Source organism: Sinohyriopsis cumingii, unplaced genomic scaffold (assembly GCF_028554795.1).
Source record: "Sinohyriopsis cumingii isolate HCF-2022 unplaced genomic scaffold, ASM2855479v2 utg003322l, whole genome shotgun sequence".
Taxonomy (NCBI): Eukaryota; Metazoa; Mollusca; class Bivalvia; order Unionida; family Unionidae; genus Sinohyriopsis; species Sinohyriopsis cumingii.
In genome coordinates this window covers 160,198-184,967 of record NW_028316456.1, presented here as the reverse complement: position 1 = coordinate 184,967, position 24,770 = coordinate 160,198, and the positions used below count along the sequence as shown (strand labels likewise).

The window sequence follows — 24,770 nt, the reverse complement described above, 5'->3', positions numbered from 1 at the left end:
AACAAAACATTTTGCATGCTAATGTGTCTTTGCAGACCTCACCTCGTGTTTATGGAATGCTCGCCAGTTTCTCACTCCAATGAAATGAATCTGTTTAATGTTATATTGTTTATAGGCTTTCTGATATAAATATAGCATGGATCTCCTATATGTAAATCATAATGACCATATTGTTTTCATCATATATAGCCTTTGGTTAGTTCATATTAGGTCCTTTGATTCATTTGTTTTCTTAAAGTCGACTGTCAAGTAATTTGTATGTGTAATTAATGATTACGCATTATACCTTAAGTAAAATGTCCTCAAATTTCTTTTCCCCGTACAGCGTTACCCCCGAGAGTCGTTTATTGACGTTTTAAGGTATATCCAAATACGCTGTTCGGTTCACCCAATGCTGCACGAGCAAAGTGCTTCAAGTGGGAAGATAAATTACCTTGAATTCTCTAGCCGTGGATTGCACCATGATCAGGGTATTTTTAAAGTCAAGTCACACAGTAATATCATTAAGCAACACATTTTATTTTGGAGCATTCCACTTTGCAGGAGTTATCTTAAGCCGTAGAGTGGTCTGAATCTGAAGGTCTGATTCTGGAAGTGTGAATTTGGAGGTTTCACAATGGGCCTGGATTTTGAGCTCTGATTTTGACTGAAGTTGATATCTGGGATGCATAATCTGGGATTCAATGTGCGATTTTGTATAACCTGTGTGCCGCTGTCAGTGGTGAACATGCCTCCGATCAATATAGTCTCCCGTGGTAAAGGACCAAAACTTCAAGACCAACGGGTCTGCAGTGTCTAAGGAGGTTTTTGATGGATTCTAGACAGAATGGGCGTGTCGGGCCATTAGTTTGGACTCAGAACGGTGGGAAATCGGAACGCACTTTTCAAAGACAAGATTGCCAGCGTTTGTATTTTGCTACGATCTCTCTGAAAATAAAGAAGCTAATTGAAAAGACTCTATGTGTTTCCTCTTGGACTTTGAAATACAATGCTATTTTGTTTGGATTACCGCATGGAATTTCGATAGATGACTCGCAAGAAAAGCTCAGCTCATCTTGTAATGAAAGCAAAAGAATGTAACCTTTATGGAAACGTGAGTCACTCTCTCGGACAGAGTAGATAAAAAATATTTTGGCTAGAATTATCCTTCCAGTAGTTGCAAAAAGATTACTTATTAAACTGTAATTTAGGTGACTGAAGCATGTTCATTACTTCCTGTCGATACAACGTCCTAGAGGTTTGGTTTCATTTGGAAAAGAAGAGATTATCTATTTAATTATCTATTAGCATTCATAGTCCCTTTTTAAAGTTGTTTATATTATCATGCATGACATAAAATTGTTCATCGTATTTAGATTAGGAATGAACTCGTTTTGTATACATTAAATCAGTTATCATCTTGTCTGTGTACTTTTGATGTTGACCATGGTCATTTCATCTGTAAAGTGAATATAGTTTTAAAGATCTTTTTGCTTGTAGGATTGTTTAAGCTATCTTCTGTATCTACACTGAGGACGCTAAGTTTTCAAGCGTATGTTGTCAACCTTGTTCTTATAAATAAGTGGAATAACACCAACTCAGTCACATGATTCTTTGTACTTAAAAGTGTGAAGCAAAATCGCATACGTTGTCACATAATTTACGATGCCGTTTCATAGTCAATTAGGGAAGGACATGTATGTAATGATTATACATTTATCATCAATCTGTCATTGTACACAGGTGTTGATCGAGCTTAGTGTATAAATATATATTTCATTACATATATTTAATTCATGCAGAGACTAGCCTAGCTGTTAGACGTTTGTGCTCCTTGAAGCAATTAAACAGATAGTGAGTTTAGAAATTTAAAGTGAAGAAAAATTCAACATTATTGTATCGATCACCACAAATTGGGCAGCATAACACATGATAAACTGTTGCGCTCGTTCGGGACTTCTCGCTCCCTATGCAAGAATAACACCCCTATATCAACAAGCCGTGTTGAAAATAAGATTTTTCCGATAATAACATGCGTATCAAGTTTAATTTTGTAAGGTGTACATTTTAATGCAGCATAACTCGATTGATTTATCAATGATGTATGTGTTTACTTGGTTACATTCATGATTTATGATACTTCGTGGCCAAATCTATACATAACATTGACTGATTATAAATGACAACAACTCACTTATGAAAAGTGCCCAAAATAAACTTAGTGACGTTCAGAGATTTAAGAATATTTCTTACAATTAAGGTAAAATTAAAATGCGCGCGCAATGGCTGGACAAAAATAATTGTAAAAGAATTGATAAAGAGAATAAACAAGTCAAATGGTTATTGCGTATTGTTTCAATGCCTTACCTGTATATTGTACTTTAAAGTCTGCAGAATTTTCACGCATCTATACTATGACGTAATTTCCTATCCACCGGCTTACAGCTACACATTGTCTTCGCAATCTAATGTGAAAAGAAATTTGACTATAAAGTGTACTGTTCAGTTTTACTTGCTTCAATATTGTGTTCTTTCGAAAGTGAACACAATCAAGCCGTATACTAATACCTTGAATTATTTGTTTTCAAAATGTAGTTCTTTTAATTTTGTTTAACAGTCTACAAATTATCAAAAAACAACGAATAAGAGATCAATTAAGTTGAAGGCTTTAATCGAAGTTTCTTTAATGTTTTGATTTCGACGGCTTATAATAGAATCCCTAAAAGCAGTACACATTTTGCTATTGCAATAAGTTTCTTTACCGTGTTGGACCGCTTCGGTGGGCTTGTGGTTTGAGCGTCCGCCTCGGATGCGGGAGGTTGGAGTTTCAATTCACGGGCGAGTCGTACAAAGGACATAAAAATGGTATTAACAGCTGCCTCGCAAATAGTCCGATAAATCAACACCACAAATCTGTGTTGATACTGATGGACGATGTTGTGGTATCAGCCCCTCATCAGAGAATCAGCATCATCACGGGCGAAAGACTGATTTATCGGCATAAATCGCTAGTCGCTCAGCATTAAGAGGTTAGATATAGGACTGGTTGACCTTGTTTCAGGATAATGTGACTGAGTGGGACATCATGCTACATGTCTGTGTCATGATGCCCCGGTGCTAGACATCACTGCGGACATCGTAGCGATATGACTCAAAAGATTGTTAAAGCTACGTTAAAAATTCAAATCACACTCACACACACAATTATATATATATATATATATATATATATATATATATATATATATATATATATATATATATATATATATATAATTCCTTAAGTATATATTAGGACTGATGATCCCTTGTTATATTCTCTTGTTTATAGCATCATACAATGGATAAAATCATGCATCGTGGATACATTAGATATGAACTCGTTCTCGGTTTGTAATGCTCTATCAGTTATCACATTGTGTACTCTTTATGTTGGTCACATTCATGTCATATGTAAAGTCAAATACGATTGAAATATCCATCAATCTCATATATATTGTTTAATGTCTCTTGAAGAATATTTGCAAACATCGAGACAAAGTGGACGAAGTAGAAACATGATTAAAAACGTTGGACTCGTCCGGGATTTGAACCCGGGACCTCTCGCACCCTAAGCGAGAATCATACCCCTAGACCAACGAGCCGTGTCGAAAAAGAGAATGTGAAGATTAATGATGGAAGTTGTATAGTATAATGCAGCATATCTCCATCTTTTTATCATTGATGTGTACCTGCACCAAGTTACTTTCATGTTTTATGATACAGCGTTGCAAAATCCATAGATGACGTTGGGTAATGACGACTGACAAGATAACGCTTGTGAAATGTGCTAAAACTGAACTTATCAGTGACGATCAGATGTATGATAAAGGACATTTTGTAATAGTATTTAAAGGTTAAATTGCATCAAAATACTGAAACAGACTTTTGAAACATTGATAAACAGAATATATAAATCAAATGATAAAGCTTTACATGTTCAATGCATTACATGTATACTATATTTCACGATGAGCAGAATTATGTCACGCATTCTTTGTATTTTGTTTCCATCCTTCGGCTTACAGCAACGAATAGTCTTTGCAATTTAATGCGAAGTGATATTTAGTTATGGTGGATACTGGTCAATGATACATTACTTCAATGTTATGAATTTTTCAGACATATCGCTACGATGTCTGAAAACCATTATTCGATAACAACAAAATCTACTACAACTTATTTAGCGCCATAAGAGAAACAGAAAGATCTGCATCCAATTGTTTTTGTGTGTTCCAGATTGTTGAAATTTCTGTTAAGTTTTGGGAACACTCATTGAAGAATATAGGTTTTTCAACAACTATGTAGTAATTGGTGTTGAAAGGCAATATTACTCGACTGATTAATGTGATGTATTATCTCATCGAAACAATGTAACAAATTGTTCAATTTCTACTTTCTTTGATATTATTTAATCTGAATATCGTCATGTAGATATGACGTTATTAGATGAAAGATACATACTATTGATTATCGAATTGTCATTGCTGTTTTCACTTGTCTAGACTTATACGTGACATGCGCAAGCTAATCTGCTTATCTATATTACAATTCTGACAGCTATAGAAAATGGACATCTTTAGAACTAAAACCATCATACATGGGATAAAATCGTGCGTCGCACAGAGATAAGAAATGAGTACCTTCTCGTTTTATAGCTGTTATACCAATCATCATTTCTATGTGTGCTCTTGATGATGGCCTTGATCATGTCATCAGCAAAGTTCGATGAGATTTAATTTTCAATATACCTTGTGTATATAGTTCTTAATGTCTTTTTTGTAGAATATTTGTTTACAGGTTTGGTTGTACTATCGTATATAAATACAAAGAGGACGCTAATTTTTCATGCGAATATCGTCTCGTTTTCTTTTATAAATAACTGATATAGCACCAAGTCACATTCACATAATTCTTTGTATTGAAAATGTGTGACCAAATATCACACATTCAGTCACAATATTTACGATTCTATTTCGTTGTCATTAGTGCAGGCCAGGTGTCTAATGTTTAGACCTTCCTGTTACTGAATTACATGCTGAACGAGAGTTATGATACCCAAAGATATAACTAGTTCCTTTGACCAACGATTTATGCTGTCGAATACAATTGTCACTCTTTAGGCACACATTTGTCTTGCACTGATGTTTTTGTCAATATGTCATTGTACACAAATGTTAATCAGACCTTTGTGTAGATATATACTTTTAGTTACATATATGTATTAGTGCATGTGACCAGGTTTAGCGGTGAGATGTTTTGTGCTATTTGAAACAATTAAAATGAAGAGTTTAGAAAAAAGTGAAGAAAGATTCGGCATTATAGTAACGATAGAGACAAAGTGGGCGACGTGAAACATAATAAAATATTGGGCTCGTCCGGGATTTGAACCCGGGACCTCTCGCACCCGAAGCGAGAATCATACCCCTAGACCAACGAGCCGTAGTTAAAAATTATATCTGTTCCGATAATTGCCTGTATGACAAGTTTAATAGTGTTGGCTAAACATTTAATGCAGCATACCTCAGTGGATTTTGTCATTACTGTATGGTTTTGCTAGCTTACGGTCAAGTTTTATGATACAGCGTGGCAGAATATATAAATGACATTGACATATGATAAGTGTCAAAAAACCACTTACGAAAAGTCCACAAAATGTGTCTTCGCTAAATACAACACCATCCCAGCTTCATACTGTTAAAACACTAGTTCGTTTACTGTTCTTTTTTAAAAGTTGCTTAGACATTCCTTCTTAGCAGTTAACGTTCAGGAACTAGTCAGTAACCATTGTGAGCATTGTGTAGATTTTCAGTTTCATCAGGGTCAGCTACCAAAATATAGCCATTTTAAGACGTCTGAATATATCCGTTTAATTCGACCAACAGGAAATGCTTTCATCATAGCCGATCATATAAATTATTAGGACCAACTATACACTTGAACAAATAAATATATTTTCGTCATAACAATTAAGAAATGAATTATTATCTTTAGCATATTTTTTCAACACAATAATAATACCATCCCTTTATCCCAATTCAATAAAGAGATGCATAACAATATATGTTAATACTTCTAATTCAGCTTTGGGGTTCTTTAACTACTGTATTCAAATATTACATGGAGTACTTACACAAATGGTACTACCAGATGCCTCTTTTGGCGCTCAGCATTAAGAGGTTAGTGTTAGGACTGGTCGGCCTGGTGTTAGGATAATGTGACTGGGTGGGATATCATAATACATGTCTGCGGCATGATGCCCCACTGCTAGACATCACTATAAAGTGGCACATTGCAGGTATCGAAGCGATATGACTGAAAAACTGTTAAAGCTACGTTCAAAATCAAAATCGCATCACATCACTGTTGTTTAGCGCATGGAATTCCTATAGATAACTCGGAAGAAAAAGCCAGCTTCTCTTGCAATCAATGAAACTGAGTGTTGCCTTCATGGAAATGTAAAACCTTGAGTCATTCCTTCCGGTATTTGGAGTATAAAAAAATATCTAACCTGGAATTAACCTTCGAGTAGTGTCAAAGAATGAACTCTCCAACTAGAAATTATGGCGGCTGACGCATTTTCATTGCTGTCGATTCAACGTCCCAGAGGCATGGTATCAAATGGAACAGAAGAGATAATCGATGCTTTGAATGGTGCACTGCTGTTATATGCACCAAAAGGTTTCGCATGACAATGTGTGTAAATAATCTTTACCACGTGCCTAACGACTTTTATTAAACACTCTTGGTCTAGATTTGTAGGCGTGATTTTGGCTATGATTGCTGTAGATATTTGGAAGAAGAGACGTGTAGCATCATCTCGGATAGGTCTTCATATATTTAATTCGTTAAGTATTAGCACTGATAATCCTTTTTTACATTTCCATGCTTATATCGTTATACATGGGATACAATTGTGCACCGTAGATAGATTAGAAATGTATCTGTTTACTCTTGTTGTTGGCCATGGTCATACCATTTGTAAAGCATGATAAATTGAAATGTCTATATATCTCCTGTATGAAATTTTCAATGTCTTTTGACGAATATTAGCTTGCAGACATGATTATAAGAACCGCTATAGCTACATTGAGGACGCTGATTTTTCAAGCGTATTTTGGCACCCTTGATTTTATATAAAACAAAATTGGTATACCAACAACTCGTATTCACATAATTACTTTCCACTGAAAAATGTGCAATAATATACCATATATGTAGTCAGATAATTTACGATGACACTACATTGACAATTCTTTGTTATCAATATCAGATTGTCATTGTGTACAGGTGTTACTCAGAGCTTAGTGAAGAAATGTATATTTCATTGCTTATCTGGCTTGGCTGTTAGACGCTTTTGCTCTTTAAAGGAATTAAAACAAAATGTGGGCTTAATAAGTTTTAGTAAAGTAGGATATTATCGATGGCGACAAAGTGGGCAAATTAAAACATGATAAAATGTTGGGCTCGTCCGGGATTTGAACCCGGGACCTCTCGCACCCTAAGCGAGAATCATACCCCTAGACCAACGAGCCGTGATGATGAAATGTCTGTTCCGATAATTGTATGAATGTCAAGTTTAAAGATGGATGTTGTACGTTGTAATGATGCATACCTCGCTTTATTTATTATTGCTGTATGCCTTCACCAGGTTACGTTCATGTGTATGATCCAGCGTCGCAAAATCTATGAATGACATTGAGTAAATGACGATTGACAAGATAACGTTTATAAAAAGAGCTCAAACTGAATTTATCGGTGATCATCGAAGTTACATTTGAATGGTACATGCCCATATTAGATTTTCTTTAATGTTTTCATTGTAACCGCTTCTAAAATAGAATTCCCTGATAGCAATAGCCATTTGTTGTTATTGCATCAAAATTTGTTTCCAGTTTTCTTTGGTATTTTTGTTTTTGTCATGTTTTAGTTATTATCAAAGTAGCTGTATTTGTGTTTTAAAGTTGGAATTCCACAGAACTAGGAAATGTACATATAAATGGACAGTATCATATAATTAGTCCATTAAACACTGGATCGCGCTTGTAAAAGGCAATGTTGTCATCGTGTATACTTTGTAATCTCACGTAAACTAAAGATACTAATAGAAAAGATTTGGTGTAGTTACTTTTGGACTTATAAATACAATAACATTTCGTTGTGTTTAGCGCATGAAATTTCGATTGATGACTCGAATGGAAAAACCCGCTCGTCTAGCAATGAAAGCAAAAGAGTGTTACCTTCATGGAAGCGTGAAACATTGAGTCATTCAATCAGGTATTCAGAGTGAGTATAACATTATTTCAGCTGGAATTACCATCTTGTAGTTGCAAAAACATTACCTTTACAACTAGAATTGAGGTGGTTGAAGCTTTTGTATTGCTTTCTGTCAAGTGATATTCCCAGAGACATGGTGTAAGTTCCAACAGAAGAGAGAACTTTCCGTTGAATGTTGCATAGCTTTTATCTTATATAACAAAACATTTTGCATGCTAATGTGTCTTTGCAGACCTCACCTCGTGTTTATGGAATGCTCGCCAGTTTCTCACTCCAATGAAATGAATCTGTTTAATGTTATATTGTTTATAGGCTTTCTGATATAAATATAGCATGGATCTCCTATATGTAAATCATAATGACCATATTGTTTTCATCATATATAGCCTTTGGTTAGTTCATATTAGGTCCTTTGATTCATTTGTTTTCTTAAAGTCGACTGTCAAGTAATTTGTATGTGTAATTAATGATTACGCATTATACCTTAAGTAAAATGTCCTCAAATTTCTTTTCCCCGTACAGCGTTACCCCCGAGAGTCGTTTATTGACGTTTTAAGGTATATCCAAATACGCTGTTCGGTTCACCCAATGCTGCACGAGCAAAGTGCTTCAAGTGGGAAGATAAATTACCTTGAATTCTCTAGCCGTGGATTGCACCATGATCAGGGTATTTTTAAAGTCAAGTCACACAGTAATATCATTAAGCAACACATTTTATTTTGGAGCATTCCACTTTGCAGGAGTTATCTTAAGCCGTAGAGTGGTCTGAATCTGAAGGTCTGATTCTGGAAGTGTGAATTTGGAGGTTTCACAATGGGCCTGGATTTTGAGCTCTGATTTTGACTGAAGTTGATATCTGGGATGCATAATCTGGGATTCAATGTGCGATTTTGTATAACCTGTGTGCCGCTGTCAGTGGTGAACATGCCTCCGATCAATATAGTCTCCCGTGGTAAAGGACCAAAACTTCAAGACCAACGGGTCTGCAGTGTCTAAGGAGGTTTTTGATGGATTCTAGACAGAATGGGCGTGTCGGGCCATTAGTTTGGACTCAGAACGGTGGGAAATCGGAACGCACTTTTCAAAGACAAGATTGCCAGCGTTTGTATTTTGCTACGATCTCTCTGAAAATAAAGAAGCTAATTGAAAAGACTCTATGTGTTTCCTCTTGGACTTTGAAATACAATGCTATTTTGTTTGGATTACCGCATGGAATTTCGATAGATGACTCGCAAGAAAAGCTCAGCTCATCTTGTAATGAAAGCAAAAGAATGTAACCTTTATGGAAACGTGAGTCACTCTCTCGGACAGAGTAGATAAAAAATATTTTGGCTAGAATTATCCTTCCAGTAGTTGCAAAAAGATTACTTATTAAACTGTAATTTAGGTGACTGAAGCATGTTCATTACTTCCTGTCGATACAACGTCCTAGAGGTTTGGTTTCATTTGGAAAAGAAGAGATTATCTATTTAATTATCTATTAGCATTCATAGTCCCTTTTTAAAGTTGTTTATATTATCATGCATGACATAAAATTGTTCATCATATTTAGATTAGGAATGAACTCGTTTTGTATACATTAAATCAGTTATCATCTTGTCTGTGTACTTTTGATGTTGACCATGGTCATTTCATCTGTAAAGTGAATATAGTTTTAAAGATCTTTTTGCTTGTAGGATTATTTAAGCTATCTTCTGTATCTACACTGAGGACGCTAAGTTTTCAAGCGTATGTTGTCAACCTTGTTCTTATAAATAAGTGGAATAACACCAACTCAGTCACATGATTCTTTGTACTTAAAAGTGTGAAGCAAAATCGCATACGTTGTCACATAATTTACGATGCCGTTTCATAGTCAATTAGGGAAGGACATGTATGTAATGATTATACATTTATCATCAATCTGTCATTGTACACAGGTGTTGATCGAGCTTAGTGTATAAATATATATTTCATTACATATATTTAATTCATGCAGAGACTAGCCTAGCTGTTAGACGTTTGTGCTCCTTGAAGCAATTAAACAGATAGTGAGTTTAGAAATTTAAAGTGAAGAAAAATTCAACATTATTGTATCGATCACCACAAATTGGGCAGCATAACACATGATAAACTGTTGCGCTCGTTCGGGACTTCTCGCTCCCTATGCAAGAATAACACCCCTATATCAACAAGCCGTGTTGAAAATAAGATTTTTCCGATAATAACATGCGTATCAAGTTTAATTTTGTAAGGTGTACATTTTAATGCAGCATAACTCGATTGATTTATCAATGATGTATGTGTTTACTTGGTTACATTCATGATTTATGATACTTCGTGGCCAAATCTATACATAACATTGACTGATTATAAATGACAACAACTCACTTATGAAAAGTGCCCAAAATAAACTTAGTGACGTTCAGAGATTTAAGAATATTTCTTACAATTAAGGTAAAATTAAAATGCGCGCGCAATGGCTGGACAAAAATAATTGTAAAAGAATTGATAAAGAGAATAAACAAGTCAAATGGTTATTGCGTATTGTTTCAATGCCTTACCTGTATATTGTACTTTAAAGTCTGCAGAATTTTCACGCATCTATACTATGACGTAATTTCCTATCCACCGGCTTACAGCTACACATTGTCTTCGCAATCTAATGTGAAAAGAAATTTGACTATAAAGTGTACTGTTCAGGTTTACTTGCTTCAATATTGTGTTCTTTCGAAAGTGAACACAATCAAGCCGTATACTAATACCTTGAATTATTTGTTTTCAAAATGTAGTTCTTTTAATTTTGTTTAACAGTCTACAAATTATCAAAAAACAACGAATAAGAGATCAATTAAGTTGAAGGCTTTAATCGAAGTTTCTTTAATGTTTTGATTTCGACGGCTTATAATAGAATCCCTAAAAGCAGTACACATTTTGCTATTGCAATAAGTTTCTTTACCGTGTTGGACCGCTCCGGAGGGCTAGTGGTTTGAGCGTCCGCCTCGGATGCGGGAGGTTGGAGTTTCAATTCACGGGCGAGTCGTACAAAGGACATAAAAATGGTATTAACAGCTGCCTCGCAAATAGTCCGATAAATCAACACCACAAATCTGTGTTGATACTGATGGACGATGTTGTGGTATCAGCCCCTCATCAGAGAATCAGCATCATCACGGGTGAAAGACTGATTTATCGGCATACCTCGCTAGTCGCTCAGCATTAAGAGGTTAGATATAGGACTGGTTGACCTTGTTTCAGGATAATGTGACTGAGTGGGACATCATGCTACATGTCTGTGTCATGATGCCCCGGTGCTAGACATCACTGCGGACATCGTAGCGATATGACTCAAAAGATTGTTAAAGCTACGTTAAAAATTCAAATCACAGTCACACACACAATTATATATATATATAGATATATATATATATATATATATATATATATATATATATATATATATATATATATATATATATATATATATATATAATTCCTTAAGTATATATTAGGACTGATGATCCCTTGTTATATTCTCTTGTTTATAGCATCATACAATGGATAAAATCATGCATCGTGGATACATTAGATATGAACTCGTTCTCGGTTTGTAATGCTCTATCAGTTATTACATTGTGTACTCTTTATGTTGGTCACATTCATGTCATATGTAAAGTCAAATACGATTGAAATATCCATCAATCTCATATATATTGTTTAATGTCTCTTGAAGAATATTTGCAAACATCGAGACAAAGTGGACGAAGTAGAAACATGATTAAAAACGTTGGACTCGTCCGGGATTTGAACCCGGGACCTCTCGCACCCTAAGCGAGAATCATACCCCTAGACCAACGAGCCGTGTCGAAAAAGAGAATGTGAAGATTAATGATGGAAGTTGTATAGTATAATGCAGCATATCTCCATCTTTTTATCATTGATGTATACCTGCACCAAGTTACTTTCATGTTTTATGATACAGCGTTGCAAAATCCATAGATGACGTTGGGTAATGACGACTGACAAGATAACGCTTGTGAAATGTGCTAAAACTGAACTTATCAGTGACGATCAGATGTATGATAAAGGACATTTTGTAATAGTATTTAAAGGTTAAATTGCATCAAAATACTGAAACAGACTTTTGAAACATTGATAAACAGAATATATAAATCAAATGATAAAGCTTTACATGTTCAATGCATTACATGTATACTATATTTCACGATGAGCAGAATTATGTCACGCATTCTTTGTATTTTGTTTCCATCCTTCGGCTTACAGCAACGAATAGTCTTTGCAATTTAATGCGAAGTGATATTTAGTTATGGTGGATACTGGTCAATGATACATTACTTCAATGTTATGAATTTTTCAGACATATCGCTACGATGTCTGAAAACCATTATTCGATAACAACAAAATCTACTACAACTTATTTAGCGCCATAAGAGAAACAGAAAGATCTGCATCCAATTGTTTTTGTGTGTTCCAGATTGTTGAAATTTCTGTTAAGTTTTGGGAACACTCATTGAAGAATATAGGTTTTTCAACAACTATGTAGTAATTGGTGTTGAAAGGCAATATTACTCGACTGATTAATGTGATGTATTATCTCATCGAAACAATGTAACAAATTGTTCAATTTCTACTTTCTTTGATATTATTTAATCTGAATATCGTCATGTAGATATGACGTTATTAGATGAAAGATACATACTATTGATTATCGAATTGTCATTGCTGTTTTCACTTGTCTAGACTTATACGTGACATGCGCAAGCTAATCTGCTTACCTATATTACAATTCTGACAGCTATAGAAAATGGACATCTTTAGAACTAAAACCATCATACATGGGATAAAATCGTGCGTCGCACAGAGATAAGAAATGAGTACCTTCTCGTTTTATAGCTGTTATACCAATCATCATTTCTATGTGTGCTCTTGATGATGGCCTTGATCATGTCATCAGCAAAGTTCGATGAGATTTAATTTTCAATATACCTTGTGTATATAGTTCTTAATGTCTTTTTTGTAGAATATTTGTTTACAGGTTTGGTTGTACTATCGTATATAAATACAAAGAGGACGCTAATTTTTCATGCGAATATCGTCTCGTTTTCTTTTATAAATAACTGATATAGCACCAAGTCACATTCACATAATTCTTTGTATTGAAAATGTGTGACCAAATATCACACATTCAGTCACAATATTTACGATTCTATTTCGTTGTCATTAGTGCAGGCCAGGTGTCTAATGTTTAGACCTTCCTGTTACTGAATTACATGCTGAACGAGAGTTATGATACCCAAAGATATAACTAGTTCCTTTGACCAACGATTTATGCTGTCGAATACACCTGTCACTCTTTAGGCACACATTTGTCTTGCACTGATGTTTTTGTCAATATGTCATTGTACACAAATGTTAATCAGACCTTTGTGTAGATATATACTTTTAGTTACATATATGTATTAGTGCATGTGACCAGGTTTAGCGGTGAGATGTTTTGTGCTATTTGAAACAATTAAAATGAAGAGTTTAGAAAAAAGTGAAGAAAGATTCGGCATTATAGTAACGATAGAGACAAAGTGGGCGACGTGAAACATAATAAAATATTGGGCTCGTCCGGGATTTGAACCCGGGACCTCTCGCACCCGAAGCGAGAATCATACCCCTAGACCAACGAGCCGTAGTTAAAAATTATATCTGTTCCGATAATTGCCTGTATGACAAGTTTAATAGTGTTGGCTAAACATTTAATGCAGCATACCTCAGTGGATTTTGTCATTACTGTATGGTTTTGCTAGCTTACGGTCAAGTTTTATGATACAGCGTGGCAGAATATATAAATGACATTGACATATGATAAGTGTCAAAAAACCACTTACGAAAAGTCCACAAAATGTGTCTTCGCTAAATACAACACCATCCCAGCTTCATACTGTTAAAACACTAGTTCGTTTACTGTTCTTTTTTAAAAGTTGCTTAGACATTCCTTCTTAGCAGTTAACGTTCAGGAACTAGTCAGTAACCATTGTGAGCATTGTGTAGATTTTCAGTTTCATCAGGGTCAGCTACCAAAATATAGCCATTTTAAGACGTATGAATATATCCGTTTAATTCGACCAACAGGAAATGCTTTCATCATAGCCGATCATATAAATTATTAGGACCAACTATACACTTGAACAAATAAATATATTTTCGTCATAACAATTAAGAAATGAATTATTATCTTTAGCATATTTTTTCAACACAATAATAATACCATCCCTTTATCCCAATTCAATAAAGAGATGCATAACAATATATGTTAATACTTCTAATTCAGCTTTGGGGTTCTTTAACTACTGTATTCAAATATTACATGGAGTACTTACACAAATGGTACTACCAGATGCCTCTTTTGGCGCTCAGCATTAAGAGGTTAGTGTTAGGACTGGTCGGCCTGGTGTTAGGATAATGTGACTGGGTGGGATATCATAATACATGTCTGCGGCATGATGCCCCACTGCTAGACATCACTATAAAGTGGCACATTGCAGGTATCGAAGCGATATGACTGAAAAACTGTTAAAGCTACGTTCAAAATCAAAATCGCATCACATCACTGTTGTTTAGCGCATGGAATTCCTATAGATAACTCGGAAGAAAAAGCCAGCTTCTCTTGCAATCAATGAAACTGAGTGTTGCCTTCATGGAAATGTAAAACCTTGAGTCATTCCTTCCGGTATTTGGAGTATAAAAAAATATCTAAGCTGGAATTAACCTTCGAGTAGTGTCAAAGAATGAACTCTCCAACTAGAAATTATGGCGGCTGACGCATTTTCATTGCTGTCGATTCAACGTCCCAGAGGCATGGTATCAAATGGAACAGAAGAGATAATCGATGCTTTGAATGGTGCACTGCTGTTATATGCACCAAAAGGTTTCGCATGACAATGTGTGTAAATAATCTTTACCACGTGCCTAACGACTTTTATTAAACACTCTTGGTCTAGATTTGTAGGCGTGATTTTGGCTATGATTGCTGTAGATATTTGGAAGAAGAGACGTGTAGCATCATCTCGGATAGGTCTTCATATATTTAATTCGTTAAGTATTAGCACTGATAATCCTTTTTTACATTTCCATGCTTATATCGTTATACATGGGATACAATTGTGCACCGTAGATAGATTAGAAATGTATCTGTTTACTCTTGTTGTTGGCCATGGTCATACCATTTGTAAAGCATGATAAATTGAAATGTCTATATATCTCCTGTATGAAATTTTCAATGTCTTTTGACGAATATTAGCTTGCAGACATGATTATAAGAACCGCTATAGCTACATTGAGGACGCTGATTTTTCAAGCGTATTTTGGCACCCTTGATTTTATATAAAACAAAATTGGTATACCAACAACTCGTATTCACATAATTACTTTCCACTGAAAAATGTGCAATAATATACCATATATGTAGTCAGATAATTTACGATGACACTACATTGACAATTCTTTGTTATCAATATCAGATTGTCATTGTGTACAGGTGTTACTCAGAGCTTAGTGAAGAAATGTATATTTCATTGCTTATCTGGCTTGGCTGTTAGACGCTTTTGCTCTTTAAAGGAATTAAAACAAAATGTGGGCTTAATAAGTTTTAGTAAAGTAGGATATTATCGATGGCGACAAAGTGGGCAAATTAAAACATGATAAAATGTTGGGCTCGTCCGGGATTTGAACCCGGGACCTCTCGCACCCTAAGCGAGAATCATACCCCTAGACCAACGAGCCGTGATGATGAAATGTCTGTTCCGATAATTGTATGAATGTCAAGTTTAAAGATGGATGTTGTACGTTGTAATGATGCATACCTCGCTTTATTTATTATTGCTGTATGCCTTCACCAGGTTACGTTCATGTGTATGATCCAGCGTCGCAAAATCTATGAATGACATTGAGTAAATGACGATTGACAAGATAACGTTTATAAAAAGAGCTCAAACTGAATTTATTGGTGATCATCGAAGTTACATTTGAATGGTACATGCCCATATTAGATTTTCTTTAATGTTTTCATTGTAACCGCTTCTAAAATAGAATTCCCTGATAGCAATAGCCATTTGTTGTTATTGCATCAAAATTTGTTTCCAGTTTTCTTTGGTATTTTTGTTTTTGTCATGTTTTAGTTATTATCAAAGTAGCTGTATTTGTGTTTTAAAGTTGGAATTCCACAGAACTAGGAAATGTACATATAAATGGACAATATCATATAATTAGTCCATTAAACACTGGATCGCGCTTGTAAAAGGCAATGTTGTCATCGTGTATACTTTGTAATCTCACGTAAACTAAAGATACTAATAGAAAAGATTTGGTGTAGTTACTTTTGGACTTATAAATACAATAACATTTCGTTGTGTTTAGCGCATGAAATTTCGATTGATGACTCGAATGGAAAAACCCGCTCGTCTAGCAATGAAAGCAAAAGAGTGTTACCTTCATGGAAGCGTGAAACATTGAGTCATTCAATCAGGTATTCAGAGTGAGTATAACATTATTTCAGCTGGAATTACCATCTTGTAGTTGCAAAAACATTACCTTTACAACTAGAATTGAGGTGGTTGAAGCTTTTGTATTGCTTTCTGTCAAGTGATATTCCCAGAGACATGGTGTAAGTTCCAACAGAAGAGAGAACTTTCCGTTGAATGTTGCATAGCTTTTATCTTATATAACAAAACATTTTGCATGCTAATGTGTCTTTGCAGACCTCACCTCGTGTTTATGGAATGCTCGCCAGTTTCTCACTCCAATGAAATGAATCTGTTTAATGTTATATTGTTTATAGGCTTTCTGATATAAATATAGCATGGATCTCCTATATGTAAATCATAATGACCATATTGTTTTCATCATATATAGCCTTTGGTTAGTTCATATTAGGTCCTTTGATTCATTTGTTTTCTTAAAGTCGACTGTCAAGTAATTTGTATGTGTAATTAATGATTACGCATTATACCTTAAGTAAAATGTCCTCAAATTTCTTTTCCCCGTACAGCGTTACCCCCGAGAGTCGTTTATTGACGTTTTAAGGTATATCCAAATACGCTGTTCGGTTCACCCAATGCTGCACGAGCAAAGTGCTTCAAGTGGGAAGATAAATTACCTTGAATTCTCTAGCCGTGGATTGCACCATGATCAGGGTATTTTTAAAGTCAAGTCACACAGTAATATCATTAAGCAACACATTTTATTTTGGAGCATTCCACTTTGCAGGAGTTATCTTAAGCCGTAGAGTGGTCTGAATCTGAAGGTCTGATTCTGGAAGTGTGAATTTGGAGGTTTCACAATGGGCCTGGATTTTGAGCTCTGATTTTGACTGAAGTTGATATCTGGGATGCATAATCTGGGATTCAATGTGCGATTTTGTATAACCTGTGTGCCGCTGTCAGTGGTGAACATGCCTCCGATCAATATAGTCTCCCGTGGTAAAGGACCAAAACTTCAAGACCAACGGGTCTGCAGTGTCTAAGGAGGTTTTTGATGGATTCTAGACAGAATGGGCGTGTCGGGCCATTAGTTTGGACTCAGAACGGTGGGAAATCGGAACGCACTTTTCAAAGACAAGATTGCCAGCGTTTGTATTTTGCTACGATCTCTCTGAAAATAAAGAAGCTAATTGAAAAGACTCTATGTGTTTCCTCTTGGACTTTGAAATACAATGCTATTTTGTTTGGATTACCGCATGGAATTTCGATAGATGACTCGCAAGAAAAGCTCAGCTCATCTTGTAATGAAAGCAAAAGAATGTAACCTTTATGGAAACGTGAGTCACTCTCTCGGACAGAGTAGATAAAAAATATTTTGGCTAGAATTATCCTTCCAGTAGTTGCAAAAAGATTACTTATTAAACTGTAATTTAGGTGACTGAAGCATGTTCATTACTTCCTGTCGATACAACGTCCTAGAGGTTTGGTTTCATTTGGAAAAGAAGAGATTATCTATTTAATTATCTATTAGCATTCATAGTCCCTTTTTAAAGTTGTTTATATTATCATGCATGACATAAAATTGTTCATCATATTTAGATTAGGAATGAACTCGTTTTGTATACATTAAATCAGTTATCATCTTGTCTGTGTACTTTTGATGTTGACCATGGTCATTTCATCTGTAAAGTGAATATAGTTTTAAAGATCTTTTTGCTTGTAGGATTATTTAAGCTATCTTCTGTATCTACACTGAGGACGCTAAGTTTTCAAGCGTATGTTGTCAACCTTGTTCTTATAAATAAGTGGAATAACACCAACTCAGTCACATGATTCTTTGTACTTAAAAGTGTGAAGCAAAATCGCATACGTTGTCACATAATTTACGATGCCGTTTCATAGTCAATTAGGGAAGGACATGTATGTAATGATTATACATTTATCATCAATCTGTCATTGTACACAGGTGTTGATCGAGCTTAGTGTATAAATATATATTTCATTACATATATTTAATTCATGCAGAGACTAGCCTAGCTGTTAGACGTTTGTGCTCCTTGAAGCAATTAAACAGATAGTGAGTTTAGAAATTTAAAGTGAAGAAAAATTCAACATTATTGTATCGATCACCACAAATTGGGCAGCATAACACATGATAAACTGTTGCGCTCGTTCGGGACTTCTCGCTCCCTATGCAAGAATAACACCCCTATATCAACAAGCCGTGTTGAAAATAAGATTTTTCCGATAATAACATGCGTATCAAGTTTAATTTTGTAAGGTGTACATTTTAATGCAGCATAACTCGATTGATTTATCAATGATGTATGTGTTTACTTGGTTACATTCATGATTTATGATACTTCGTGGCCAAATCTATACATAACATTGACTGATTATAAATGACAACAACTCACTTATGAAAAGTGCCCAAAATAAACTTAGTGACGTTCAGAGATTTAAGAATATTTCTTACAATTAAGGTAAAATTAAAATGCGCGCGCAATGGCTGGACAAAAATAATTGTAAAAGAATTGATAAAGAGAATAAACAAGTCAAATGGTTATTGCGTATTGTTTCAATGCCTTACCTGTATATTGTACTTTAAAGTCTGCAGAATTTTCACGCATCTATACTATGACGTAATTTCCTATCCACCGGCTTACAGCTACACATTGTCTTCGCAATCTAATGTGAAAAGAAATTTGACTATAAAGTGTACTGTTCAGTTTTACTTGCTTCAATATTGTGTTCTTTCGAAAGTGAACACAATCAAGCCGTATACTAATACCTTGAATTATTTGTTTTCAAAATGTAGTTCTTTTAATTTTGTTTAACAGTCTACAAATTATCAAAAAACAACGAATAAGAGATCAATTAAGTTGAAGGCTTTAATCGAAGTTTCTTTAATGTTTTGATTTCGACGGCTTATAATAGAATCCCTAAAAGCAGTACACATTTTGCTATTGCAATAAGTTTCTTTACCGTGTTGGACCGCTCCGGTGGGCTAGTGGTTTGAGCGTCCGCCTCGGATGCGGGAGGCTGGAGTTTCAATTCACGGGCGAGTCGTACAAAGGACATAAAAATGGTATTAACAGCTGCCTCGCAAATAGTCCGATAAATCAACACCACAAATCTGTGTTGATACTGATGGACGATGTTGTGGTATCAGCCCCTCATCAGAGAATCAGCATCATCACGGGTGAAAGACTGATTTATCGGCATACCTCGCTAGTCGCTCAGCATTAAGAGGTTAGATATAGGACTGGTTGACCTTGTTTCAGGATAATGTGACTGAGTGGGACATCATGCTACATGTCTGTGTCATGATGCCCCGGTGCTAGACATCACTGCGGACATCGTAGCGATATGACTCAAAAGATTGTCAAAGCTACGTTAAAAATTCAAATCACACTCACACACACAATTATATATATATATATATATATATATATATATATATATATATATATATAATTCCTTAAGTATATATTAGGACTGATGATCCCTTGTTATATTCTCTTGTTTATAGCATCATACAATGGATAAAATCATGCATCGTGGATACATTAGATATGAACTCGTTCTCGGTTTGTAATGCTCTATCAGTTATCACATTGTGTACTCTTTATGTTGGTCACATTCATGTCATATGTAAAGTCAAATACGATTGAAATATCCATCAATCTCATATATATTGTTTAATGTCTCTTGAAGAATATTTGCAAACATCGAGACAAAGTGGACGAAGTAGGAACATGATTAAAAACGTTGGACTCGTCCGGGATTTGAACCCGGGACCTCTCGCACCCTAAGCGAGAATCATACCCCTAGACCAACGAGCCGTGTCGAAAAAGAGAATGTGAAGATTAATGATGGAAGTTGTATAGTATAATGCAGCATATCTCCATCTTTTTATCATTGATGTATACCTGCACCAAGTTACTTTCATGTTTTATGATACAGCGTTGCAAAATCCATAGATGACGTTGGGTAATGACGACTGACAAGATAACGCTTGTGAAATGTGCTAAAACTGAACTTATCAGTGACGATCAGATGTATGATAAAGGACATTTTGTAATAGTATTTAAAGGTTAAATTGCATCAAAATACTGAAACAGACTTTTGAAACATTGATAAACAGAATATATAAATCAAATGATAAAGCTTTACATGTTCAATGCATTACATGTATACTATATTTCACGATGAGCAGAATTATGTCACGCATTCTTTGTATTTTGTTTCCATCCTTCGGCTTACAGCAACGAATAGTCTTTGCAATTTAATGCGAAGTGATATTTAGTTATGGTGGATACTGGTCAATGATACATTACTTCAATGTTATGAATTTTTCAGACATATCGCTACGATGTCTGAAAACCATTATTCGATAACAACAAAATCTACTACAACTTATTTAGCGCCATAAGAGAAACAGAAAGATCTGCATCCAATTGTTTTTGTGTGTTCCAGATTGTTGAAATTTCTGTTAAGTTTTGGGAACACTCATTGAAGAATATAGGTTTTTCAACAACTATGTAGTAATTGGTGTTGAAAGGCAATATTACTCGACTGATTAATGTGATGTATTATCTCATCGAAACAATGTAACAAATTGTTCAATTTCTACTTTCTTTGATATTATTTAATCTGAATATCGTCATGTAGATATGACGTTATTAGATGAAAGATACATACTATTGATTATCGAATTGTCATTGCTGTTTTCACTTGTCTAGACTTATACGTGACATGCGCAAGCTAATCTGCTTATCTATATTACAATTCTGACAGCTATAGAAAATGGACATCTTTAGAACTAAAACCATCATACATGGGATAAAATCGTGCGTCGCACAGAGATAAGAAATGAGTACCTTCTCGTTTTATAGCTGTTATACCAATCATCATTTCTATGTGTGCTCTTGATGATGGCCTTGATCATGTCATCAGCAAAGTTCGATGAGATTTAATTTTCAATATACCTTGTGTATATAGTTCTTAATGTCTTTTTTGTAGAATATTTGTTTACAGGTTTGGTTGTACTATCGTATATAAATACAAAGAGGACGCTAATTTTTCATGCGAATATCGTCTCGTTTTCTTTTATAAATAACTGATATAGCACCAAGTCACATTCACATAATTCTTTGTATTGAAAATGTGTGACCAAATATCACACATTCAGTCACAATATTTACGATTCTATTTCGTTGTCATTAGTGCAGGCCAGGTGTCTAATGTTTAGACCTTCCTGTTACTGAATTACATGCTGAACGAGAGTTATGATACCCAAAGATATAACTAGTTCCTTTGACCAACGATTTATGCTGTCGAATACACCTGTCACTCTTTAGGCACACATTTGTCTTGCACTGATGTTTTTGTCAATATGTCATTGTACACAAATGTTAATCAGACCTTTGTGTAGATATATACTTTTAGTTACATATATGTATTAGTGCATGTGACCAGGTTTAGCGGTGAGATGTTTTGTGCTATTTGAAACAATTAAAATGAAGAGTTTAGAAAAAAGTGAAGAAAGATTCGGCATTATAGTAACGATAGAGACAAAGTGGGCGACGTGAAACATAATAAAATATTGGGCTCGTCCGGGATTTGAACCCGGGACCTCTCGCACCCGAAGCGAGAATCATACCCCTAGACCAACGAGCCGTAGTTAAAAATTATATCTGTTCCGATAATTGCCTGTATGACAAGTTTAATAGTGTTGGCTAAACATTTAATGCAGCATACCTCAGTGGATTTTGTCATTACTGTATGGTTTTGCTAGCTTACGGTCAAGTTTTATGATACAGCGTGGCAGAATATATAAATGACATTGACATATGATAAGTGTCAAAAAACCACTTACGAAAAGTCCACAAAATGTGTCTTCGCTAAATACAACACCATCCCAGCTTCATACTGTTAAAACACTAGTTCGTTTACTGTTCTTTTTTAAAAGTTGCTTAGACATTCCTTCTTAGCAGTTAACGTTCAGGAACTAGTCAGTAACCATTGTGAGCATTGTGTAGATTTTCAGTTTCATCAGGGTCAGCTACCAAAATATAGCCATTTTAAGACGTATGAATATATCCGTTTAATTCGACCAACAGGAAATGCTTTCATCATAGCCGATCATATAAATTATTAGGACCAACTATACACTTGAACAAATAAATATATTTTCGTCATAACAATTAAGAAATGAATTATTATCTTTAGCATATTTTTTCAACACAATAATAATACCATCCCTTTATCCCAATTCAATAAAGAGATGCATAACAATATATGTTAATACTTCTAATTCAGCTTTGGGGTTCTTTAACTACTGTATTCAAATATTACATGGAGTACTTACACAAATGGTACTACCAGATGCCTCTTTTGGCGCTCAGCATTAAGAGGTTAGTGTTAGGACTGGTCGGCCTGGTGTTAGGATAATGTGACTGGGTGGGATATCATAATACATGTCTGCGGCATGATGCCCCACTGCTAGACATCACTATAAAGTGGCACATTGCAGGTATCGAAGCGATATGACTGAAAAACTGTTAAAGCTACGTTCAAAATCAAAATCGCATCACATCACTGTTGTTTAGCGCATGGAATTCCTATAGATAACTCGGAAGAAAAAGCCAGCTTCTCTTGTAATCAATGAAACTGAGTGTTGCCTTCATGGAAATGTAAAACCTTGAGTCATTCCTTCCGGTATTTGGAGTATAAAAAAATATCTAAGCTGGAATTAACCTTCGAGTAGTGTCAAAGAATGAACTCTCCAACTAGAAATTATGGCGGCTGACGCATTTTCATTGCTGTCGATTCAACGTCCCAGAGGCATGGTATCAAATGGAACAGAAGAGATAATCGATGCTTTGAATGGTGCACTGCTGTTATATGCACCAAAAGGTTTCGCATGACAATGTGTGTAAATAATCTTTACCACGTGCCTAACCACTTTTATTAAACACTCTTGGTCTAGATTTGTAGGCGTGATTTTGGCTATGATTGCTGTAGATATTTGGAAGAAGAGACGTGTAGCATCATCTCGGATAGGTCTTCATATATTTAATTCGTTAAGTATTAGCACTGATAATCCTTTTTTACATTTCCTTGCTTATATCGTTATACATGGGATACAATTGTGCACCGTAGATAGATTAGAAATGTATCTGTTTACTCTTGTTGTTGGCCATGGTCATACCAATTGTAAAGCATGATAAATTGAAATGTCTATATATCTCCTGTATGAAATTTTCAATGTCTTTTGACGAATATTAGCTTGCAGACATGATTATAAGAACCGCTATAGCTACATTGAGGACGCTGATTTTTCAAGCGTATTTTGGCACCCTTGATTTTATATAAAACAAAATTGGTATACCAACAACTCGTATTCACATAATTACTTTCCACTGAAAAATGTGCAATAATATACCATATATGTAGTCAGATAATTTACGATGACACTACATTGACAATTCTTTGTTATCAATATCAGATTGTCATTGTGTACAGGTGTTACTCAGAGCTTAGTGAAGAAATGTATATTTCATTGCTTATCTGGCTTGGCTGTTAGACGCTTTTGCTCTTTAAAGGAATTAAAACAAAATGTGGGCTTAATAAGTTTTAGTAAAGTAGGATATTATCGATGGCGACAAAGTGGGCAAATTAAAACATGATAAAATGTTGGGCTCGTCCGGGATTTGAACCCGGGACCTCTCGCACCCTAAGCGAGAATCATACCCCTAGACCAACGAGCCGTGATGATGAAATGTCTGTTCCGATAATTGTATGAATGTCAAGTTTAAAGATGGATGTTGTACGTTGTAATGATGCATACCTCGCTTTATTTATTATTGCTGTATGCCTTCACCAGGTTACGTTCATGTGTATGATCCAGCGTCGCAAAATCTATGAATGACATTGAGTAAATGACGATTGACAAGATAACGTTTATAAAAAGAGCTCAAACTGAATTTATTGGTGATCATCGAA

The 24,770-nt window shown here is 35.1% G+C and overlaps 9 non-coding genes across 9 annotated transcripts; all 9 read right to left on the bottom strand.

The window, feature by feature from the left end:
• Nucleotides 1–3,551: 3,551 nt before the first annotated feature.
• Nucleotides 3,552–3,623, bottom strand: Trnap-agg (transfer RNA proline (anticodon AGG)). Its single transcript has one exon. It is a non-coding gene; the product is annotated as a tRNA-Pro (tRNA).
• A 1,765-nt stretch (nt 3,624–5,388) lies between these two features.
• Nucleotides 5,389–5,460, bottom strand: Trnap-cgg (transfer RNA proline (anticodon CGG)). Its single transcript has one exon. It is a non-coding gene; the product is annotated as a tRNA-Pro (tRNA).
• Nucleotides 5,461–7,481: 2,021 nt separating this feature from the next.
• On the bottom strand, nt 7,482–7,553 carry Trnap-agg (transfer RNA proline (anticodon AGG)). The gene has a single exon. It is a non-coding gene; the product is annotated as a tRNA-Pro (tRNA).
• A 4,510-nt stretch (nt 7,554–12,063) lies between these two features.
• On the bottom strand, nt 12,064–12,135 carry Trnap-agg (transfer RNA proline (anticodon AGG)). The gene has a single exon. It is a non-coding gene; the product is annotated as a tRNA-Pro (tRNA).
• A 1,765-nt stretch (nt 12,136–13,900) lies between these two features.
• Trnap-cgg (transfer RNA proline (anticodon CGG)) lies at nt 13,901–13,972 on the bottom strand. Its single transcript has one exon. It is a non-coding gene; the product is annotated as a tRNA-Pro (tRNA).
• A 2,021-nt stretch (nt 13,973–15,993) lies between these two features.
• Trnap-agg (transfer RNA proline (anticodon AGG)) lies at nt 15,994–16,065 on the bottom strand. Its single transcript has one exon. It is a non-coding gene; the product is annotated as a tRNA-Pro (tRNA).
• Nucleotides 16,066–20,533: 4,468 nt separating this feature from the next.
• Nucleotides 20,534–20,605, bottom strand: Trnap-agg (transfer RNA proline (anticodon AGG)). The gene has a single exon. It is a non-coding gene; the product is annotated as a tRNA-Pro (tRNA).
• Nucleotides 20,606–22,370: 1,765 nt separating this feature from the next.
• Nucleotides 22,371–22,442, bottom strand: Trnap-cgg (transfer RNA proline (anticodon CGG)). The gene has a single exon. It is a non-coding gene; the product is annotated as a tRNA-Pro (tRNA).
• A 2,021-nt stretch (nt 22,443–24,463) lies between these two features.
• On the bottom strand, nt 24,464–24,535 carry Trnap-agg (transfer RNA proline (anticodon AGG)). Its single transcript has one exon. It is a non-coding gene; the product is annotated as a tRNA-Pro (tRNA).
• Nucleotides 24,536–24,770: the final 235 nt, after the last annotated feature.